At 41.7% G+C, this 8,311-nt stretch overlaps 1 long non-coding RNA gene across 1 annotated transcript; it reads right to left on the bottom strand.

Moving 5' to 3' along the window:
• Window positions 1-6,351: 6,351 nt before the first annotated feature.
• LOC126381357 (uncharacterized) lies at window positions 6,352-7,422 on the bottom strand. Its single transcript, XR_007568775.1, has 3 exons — window positions 7,041-7,422; window positions 6,798-6,910; window positions 6,352-6,693 (listed from the first exon to the last, which is right to left on the bottom strand). It is a non-coding gene; the product is annotated as an uncharacterized LOC126381357 (long non-coding RNA).
• Between the last annotated feature and the right edge of the window lie 889 nt (window positions 7,423-8,311).

Genomic DNA, 8,311 nt, shown 5'->3' with positions numbered 1-8,311 from the left:
TTGTAACCTTATCAGCAAACGAAGACATAACTACGAATATTACACATCCGATCATTACTGTAAATATCAAAGAAGACTGTGAGCGGGAAAAACTTGAATATGCGGAACCACCAGAATTGCTGAAAATCAAGCTAAACAATATTCCTTTGGATTCACTCCATACTATCAAGGATGAATTAAAACGATATTCACAGAGTTTAAAAGACAATGAAACAACATTCATAACCAAACATTCTTCCTATATCTCATGGTTCACCTACGTCATGGGAATAATCATGGGTGGCTATTTCCTGTGGAAATGTTGTCCGTGGCGCCTGCTCTCATTATTTAAGAACCAACGACGCTCTGACGAACATCACGGCGGGTGCATCAAAATATTCAATAACTGCTTTGGGCGCTCAAACCATAGTCACCGAATTTCTCTACCTCTGACGACCTCTTCGAGCACATCACCAAATTCTACTTCCTGCATGTCGGAGGATGAAGACGAGGGCGTCTCATCAAACCCTCAAAAATTGGGTACAAGAATCCAATCTTTGTTCTAAGGGGGGAGGTGTTATATTATGGACATTATGACCCTATACATTAGTAATTAGAGATAAGCATGTAAACCTATAGATTAGTAATTAGAGATAAGCATGTCATTTAGTAATTTTGTATGTTATTCCCACAGAACTTTGTCCTAAGTATCATTAATAAATAAGTTCCTATGTAAACATCCCTTCCTATAAAAACCAGACGTTCCTGTATCCTGACTCACTCTTATCCCGAATTTCTGACTGTTAACATCTATTTCTTCTATTTCTTGTGTAATAAATTTAAGTTAGTTTTTAAAAAGCTTAGTTTTGCTTCCACCGCATAACACACGGAGCAAAACCTAGCTGAATTTATGGATTGCTTGTGCGAAATATATGCCATTATCGAGAGTAATAATGTTGAATCTGTTTTTATGCTCGGTGATTTTAATGCAAGCCCTACGAAGCTTTTTGGCCGTGAGTTATTTAAGTTTTGCGAGGAACAGCGATGGGTGTGCGCAGACTGTAATTTTCTCGGCCTGGACTCTGGTGCGTATACTTTTGTGAGTGATGTACATGGTACTGTCAGCTGGTTGGACCACTGCGTCGTTACTGAAGCGGCCTGGCCCTCAGTTGTTGATGTGAAAGTGCATTACGGTGTGTATTGGTCTGATCACCATCCATTAGAAATAACATGTAATATAGATATAGTGTTGCCAAAGACCACAGTTAATGTAAATAGTTTTAGCAAGGTGTTATGGGGCGAGAGAAATTCTTGTGAAATAGACTGTTATACTAGAATGTGTGCCAATAAACTTAAACACATTGATTTTCCATCAGAGTTGGGTCAATGTTGTGATTATATGTGCAATAATTTACACCATAGGGCAGTCATAGATCAATTGTATAACGATGTTCTCTCTGCTTTATGTTCATCTGCGGTAAGTAGTCGGAATGAATGTAAACGACGGACTACACGTAAGTGTTACGTTACGGGGTGGAATAAACATGTCAGAGAGTCACACGAGGAGGCTCGGTTTTGTTTTTTAAACTGGGTATGGCATGGTAAACCAAAAAGTGGAGCTATCTATATTAGAATGGTAGAGGCTAAAAAAGTATTCAAGGCTAAGCTGAAGTGGTGAAAAACAAAGATAAAATTAAAATGGATATCTTAGCCTCACATCACTCAGAGAAGAATTTTAGTAGATTTTGGAAGGAAACAAGGAAACTTAATCCAAAGCCGAGCCTTCCAGTTAGTGTTGCAGGAGCTAATGAACCCGTGAAAATTGCAAACATATTTAGGGAGCATTTCAGAGTTCAGTCTCCCCTGGGTGCGTCTGTATCGTTACACACCAACGGGCATCAGTATGAAAAGCCCTATGTAAAGATAATTGCGAAAGACGTGGCGTCGGTAATTAAAGGTATGAAACGGGGCAAATCACCAGGACACGACCATCTTAGCATTGAGCACCTGCAGTATGCAGGTGTTCACTTACCTAGAGTACTCGCAATGCTTTTTTCATTTTGCATAGGTCACTCCTATTTGCCGGAACCCTTAATGAAGACGCTCGTTGTTCCAATTCTGAAAAACAAGACTGGAGACGCGTCCGACATGAATAATTATAGGCCCATATCGTTAGCCACAATAACAGCTAAGGTGTTGGACGGTGTGCTTGATAGTTACCTAAGTAGACATCTTGATCTACATGATGCACAGTTCGGATTTAGACCCGGGATGTCTACCGAGACCGCAGTTCTGTGCCTCAAGCACACAGTTCGATACTACACGGAGAGAGGCACGCCGGTATACGCGTGCTTCCTGGACCTCTCGAAGGCTTTCGATTTGGTGTCCTATGATAAGCTGTGGGAAAAATTACGCGGGGAGACTGATCTCCCAGAGGAACTTGTATCGGTTTTCCGGTACTGGTATAGTAAACAGACTAACAATGTACGATGGGCGGGGGCACTGTCGGACGATTATGGGTTGGAGTGTGGTGTGAGGCAGGGAGGGTTGACCTCACCGAAACTCTTCAACCTCTACATGGACCGACTGATTCGTGATCTTAGCGGTGCCAACGTTGGATGCTCAATTGATGGTCACTTTGTCAACAACATTAGCTACGCGGACGACATGGTACTGCTGACCCCATCAGTCTGTGCTCTCAGAAGGCTCCTGAATATTTGTGAGCAGTACGCGGAGGCTCATGGCCTTAGGTATAATGCGAATAAAAGTGAGTTGATGGTTTTTAAATCGGGAAAGAAGATCGTTAGGGAAGTGCCACCTATATATTTGAATGGCACTCCTCTTAAGAATGTTTCGCAATTTAAATACCTGGGGCACTGGGTCACGAGTACTCTCAAGGACGATCTGGACATGGATAGGGAACGCAGAGCCCTGGCTGTCCGATGCAATATGTTGGCTCGTAGGTTTGCAAGATGTTCAAGGCCAGTTAAAATCACGCTATTCAAGGCGTATTGCCAGTCATTTTACACTTGCAGCCTGTGGACCAACTATACGCGGAAGGCATACAGGGCACTGCGTGTCCAATACAATAATGCGTACAGGGTGATGCTGGGGTTGCCACGCTACTGCAGTGCATCGGGTATGTTTGCCGAGGCACGGACAGATGGCTTCGATGCCATCGTGAGAAAGCGAATAGCCTCACTGGTGCGGCGGGTACGGGGCAGCGGCAGCGTCCTCCTGAATAGCATTACGGATACGGTTGACTGCCCTATGGTTAGGCACTGGATGAAGGCACTAATAATGCCTGATTCTGGTGCCTATGATAAATAATGATAGGGTGTTATATATAGGTGTTGTACTACTAACATAGAATTAAGTTTCATTGTCACTAACACTTTAATAATTAATTTGATTGTTAACTAACCTAGTAAGTAAGTGCATTGTTACTAACAAATTATGGATGTATTATCCGAAATAAATTGTTTTGAATTGAATTGAATTGAATTGTGGCAGAATCATCTACCGGTTGCCGTGCGTACCGTGTTAGCAGCTACGTCATTGACAGACGGGGAAAAGCTAGCGGAAGTAGCCGACAAGGTCATGGAAACGAGCAGACCACTAGAAGTAGCAGCTGTAACATCATCGAGCGACTCCAGCAGTTTAGCCGACGCGGTAGCCAAACTGTCTTTGGAAATAGCGGAGATTAGGAAGTGGAGACACGGTGGAAGGAAGAATCAACGATCCAACCAGAGGTCCCGCAGTGTGAGTCGTAACGGCAGAAGTTCCAGTGCACACAAGAGAGACCGACCGTACTGCTATTACCATTACCGGTTCAAGGACGAGGCGCAGAAGTGTCGTCAGCCATGCTCCTGGGCACAGAAGCGGCAGGAAAACTAGATGCCGTGCGGACAAAGACGGTAAACTGCATGGATGGTATTAACAACCGTCGCTTAAGTATCACCGATAGGAATAGCAAACTTAGTTTCCTAGTAGATACGGGAGCAAATATTTCCGTTATTCCAGTTAAGTTAGCAGAACGTACTAGCATTAATACCGAGAATAAGCTCTCTTTGTACGCCGCGAACGGCACAAAAATTAATACCTACGGCACATGTTCTTTGTTGCTTGATATTAATTTAAGGCGAGCATTCAGATGGAATTTTTTAATAGCTGATGTCAGTCAACCAATTTTAGGAGCCGATTTTATAAGCCACTTTGGTCTGATAGTCGATTTAAGCTCGAAACGATTAATTGATATATAAAATCGTTATAGGCACCGCGTACCGCCCGCAGTGGGTGACAGTAGACCTATTCTTGGAGGCCCTATCCGAGTCTATGTCTGCGTTTTCGTGGGCTGACCATACTACACTCCTTGGCGACTTTAACATTGATACGCTGGACGCCGTTGATCGCGACGGCAGTGTTAAGAAATTCAATAACTTTCTTGCGTGTTTTAATTTGGAACAACTTGTTACTGAACCAACACATTTCACATGCCACAGTGAGACACTAATCGACGTAGTCTGCACGGATGTAAAGGGGAGCTCTGTTGGTGTTGACTATGTCCCTGACCTGGGAAGACATGCATTCGTAACATGTCTAATAAATATTCCCAAATACAAACCGTCGCCCGTTCGAGTTACGCGAAGATATTTAAAAGACATTGACTTAGAAATGTTTAATGAGGACCTGTCATCTTTAAATTGGAGCTATATTAGCTCACTGTCCAATGTAAACGATATGGTTACTATATACGTTGATACGATTTTGCATTTGTTCGATGTCCACGCACCTCTCAAAACTAAGGTTGTTAGGTACGAACAATACCCATGGATAACGTACAACATAAGGCAAATGATGAAAAAGCGAGACGAGGCACATACTAGAGCACGACTTAGTAAACAGGATAGTCATAAAACTTTCTATAAAGATTTAAAAAAGGTAGTGAGTGAGGCATTGTATAGGGAGAAGCGGTCATACTTCGAACATTATATCAACTCCACAGAAAATGACTCGCGCAGTCTGTGGATGCATATTAAAAAAAATGTTAGAATAAAAAGTAGACCAGAATTTCCAGCAAATGTTTTTAAAGACCCAGACGAGATAAATAATTATTTTTTAAATGTTCCCGGCAACATAAATGTCAAGATCTCACAGTTAACTTTCTTTGAATGTCATCGGTGTATATCCAACACATTTACTTTGAGCAGGGTCTCAGAAAGTGATATTATGAAGATAGTTCGCACCATTAAAGCAAAAGCTGTCGGAGTTGATGGTATTTCGCTTGACATGCTTCTGCTTGTCCTGCCTGAAACCCTGTATATAATTACTGATATAATCAATTGCTCCATTCGTACAAATACTTATCCAGCTATGTGGCAGAAAGCATTGGTTAGGCCAATACCAAAAACTTCGAATGCTACCGAACTGAAAGACTTGCGCCCGATTAGTATCCTACCCTGTATATCCAAAATATTAGAAAAAGCTGTTGCCTCACAGCTTATAACATTCTTAGAAAAAAATGACATTCTACCGGGCGTGCAATCAGGTTTCAGGAAGGGGTACAGCACCACAACTGCCTTGCTGCAGGTTGTTGATGACATACTGGCTACACGTGACGATGGCCAAGGGACTTTATTAGCATTACTAGACTTCTCCAGGGCTTTTGATTGTATAAATGTGCCAATACTACTATCAAAGTTACATTATTATGGATTTAGCGTGGATAGCATAAACTGGTTTAGCAGCTATTTTGATCATCGAGCGCAGTTTGTTGAACTATGCAACGAGGACGGTTCCTCAGTTAGGTCTATCACTAAAACCGTTAGTAGGGGAGTTCCTCAAGGGTCAATATTGGGTCCTCTTCTGTTCATCATCTACAGCGCCGATGTGATGAAAGAAATAAAAAATTGCAAATTTCACGTTTACGCCGACGATATACAGGTTTATACTTCGTGTAAGCCATGTGATACCCGTCTGGCAGTAAAGCGACTAGAAGAGGACTTGGAACGTGTAGCAGCTTGGGCAGAAGCGAACACCCTAATGCTTAACGGAAATAAAACGAAGTATATGGTCTTGGGTTCTAGACAACAGATAGAGAGTATTACGCGTCAAGGGTTGAACATTAGTATTCGAGGCGAGGTGGTACAGCGAGTGTCTGAATCGCGAAACCTAGGGTTGCTAATGGACGAGGAGTTACTTTTTGAAAAGCACATTACGAACACTGCTAGCAACTGTTTTTACAGATTAAAAGTAATGTACCAAATTCGAGAATATTTAAGCACTCCCATTCGAATTAAACTATGCGACTCTTTAGTTTTATCTAAGTTCAATTATATGGACGCTGTGTATGGGCCTCGGCTGCTAGCGCGCTCACAAAAACTAGTTCAAAGAGTACAGAATGCTTGCGCTAGATTCTGCTTCAAAATACCTCCCCGCACACACGTAACACCTTACATAAACAAGGCTAAAATCTTAAAAATGAAATATCGCAGACAGTATCATTTTGCAACGCTGATGTTCGGAGTAGTTAAATTTAAATTACCGCCATATCTTGCGGACAAACTAGTATGGTCCCGCGACGTGACTGCTGCCAGGACCCGTGCGTCGTACTACTCACTCGCAATACCTCGTCACCGCACCACCGCTTTTCGTGGCAGTTTCAGTTTCGCCGCATCCAAGTGCTGGAACGATTTGCCGCCGCCGTTTCGTAGTCTGAAAACAATTCACAGCTTTAAATCAAAGTACAAATGCTATCTCCTAGATATGCAACTACTAAACTAATAAATATACATCAAATACCAATAAAGTTTGTTTACCTCATTGGTTTCAACACGGTAGCGCGGCGGAGTCCTCCCAGCGGGCTGGATGCGGCGCCGCAACCATTGTCATAATAACAATTATGCTTTCCGTCGGGTGATATTTGCGTGATCTGGAAAATAATCGCACACATAGGCTTCATTATACTGTCCCTCAATCAACAAAAAAAAAGTAGGTAGGTACGTATACCCATACAAGTTAGGTAATGTTGTGGGTAGGTACTTTAAGGAGAAAACACTTACCTCGTGGAAGGTTTATCGGGGTTTTCAATTTAACCTTGAATGCGATGACGGCTCGTTACTTATACCCGTTGCACTTTTTTTGTATAAATGTTTATGGATGTTGTTCAGCATTTGACGAAATTTGTTGTCTCCTATTTAAATATGTATTTTTGCTTTACTATTATTCACTATTATTTGATTTAATGTGCAATTTTATTACAATTTATTATAATTTCGTTTCTTTTTCTTCGGAATGCGTCGTGCCTGTTCGGAGGCGCGACGGTCGAATGGGAAAAATATCATATCAATAAGTATTATACTGGCAGAAATTGGACTAGGTACTTTGCCGGCCGAGCTGACTCGAGGAGCTGCGCGCGCGATAGATACTAACACAAACAGACTACACAATACACATACTTACATAATATTTCCTACTTATTATGTTCTATGCATTCGTATTTGTTTATATCAGGTTACGAAACCAACTATAGTACGCACTATATCCGCTTGCATTAATTACTATTATAATACTAACTTAAGCATTTATGTATACGTTTTTGTGATAAATATATGAAATATATTATGTACACCTACATTCTATTTTAAGTAATTTGGTAATATTTAATCTATGTACGAATATTAACGTATATTTATGGAACACGACGTTCGTGCCTCACCCAACAGGGTCCACATAATACCAGCGTCGTGGTTCACGCCGCGACTTGTGCTGAGTGAGGCCCTTTTATCTCAGGACGTCCACCACCACCTTATGATCTTTGTAATGAACATCCTTCTATGCTTTTTGTAATTGTTTTGTAAAAAAAAATAAGTGATGTTATTGTCTTGTCTTTGTGTGTGGCGTCCTTTTATAATAAACAATTTCTATTCTATTCTATTCTATTCTATTCTATAATCTAATGAAACTGAATGTTAAAGCTAGTATCAGAAATTGTAATGTAACGTCAGTGAAAACGATTGACGAGGGACACCCTTATCGTGATTTACTTAACGAATTTATAGAGATTACCAAACCCCAATGCTTTACAGACACTCCGCAGCATGCCGTCAGACACCATATAGAGACCACAGGGCCGCCGGTACATGCAAGAGCGAGACCCCTACCGCCTGATCGTTTCAAAAAGGTGAGAGATGAATTTTAATTAATGCAGGATTTAGGAATTTGTAGACCGTCTAGCAGCCCGTGGGCAAGCCCGCTCCACGTCGTGCCGAAGAAGGATGGAAGCCTCCGTCCGTGTGGTGACTACAGGCAATTAAACGCCATCACTAAGCCG

Source organism: Pectinophora gossypiella, unplaced genomic scaffold, assembly GCF_024362695.1.
Source record: "Pectinophora gossypiella unplaced genomic scaffold, ilPecGoss1.1 Pgos_47, whole genome shotgun sequence".
Lineage (NCBI taxonomy): Eukaryota > Metazoa > Arthropoda > Insecta > Lepidoptera > Gelechiidae > Pectinophora > Pectinophora gossypiella.
This window is presented reverse-complemented; position numbering and strand designations above follow the sequence as displayed.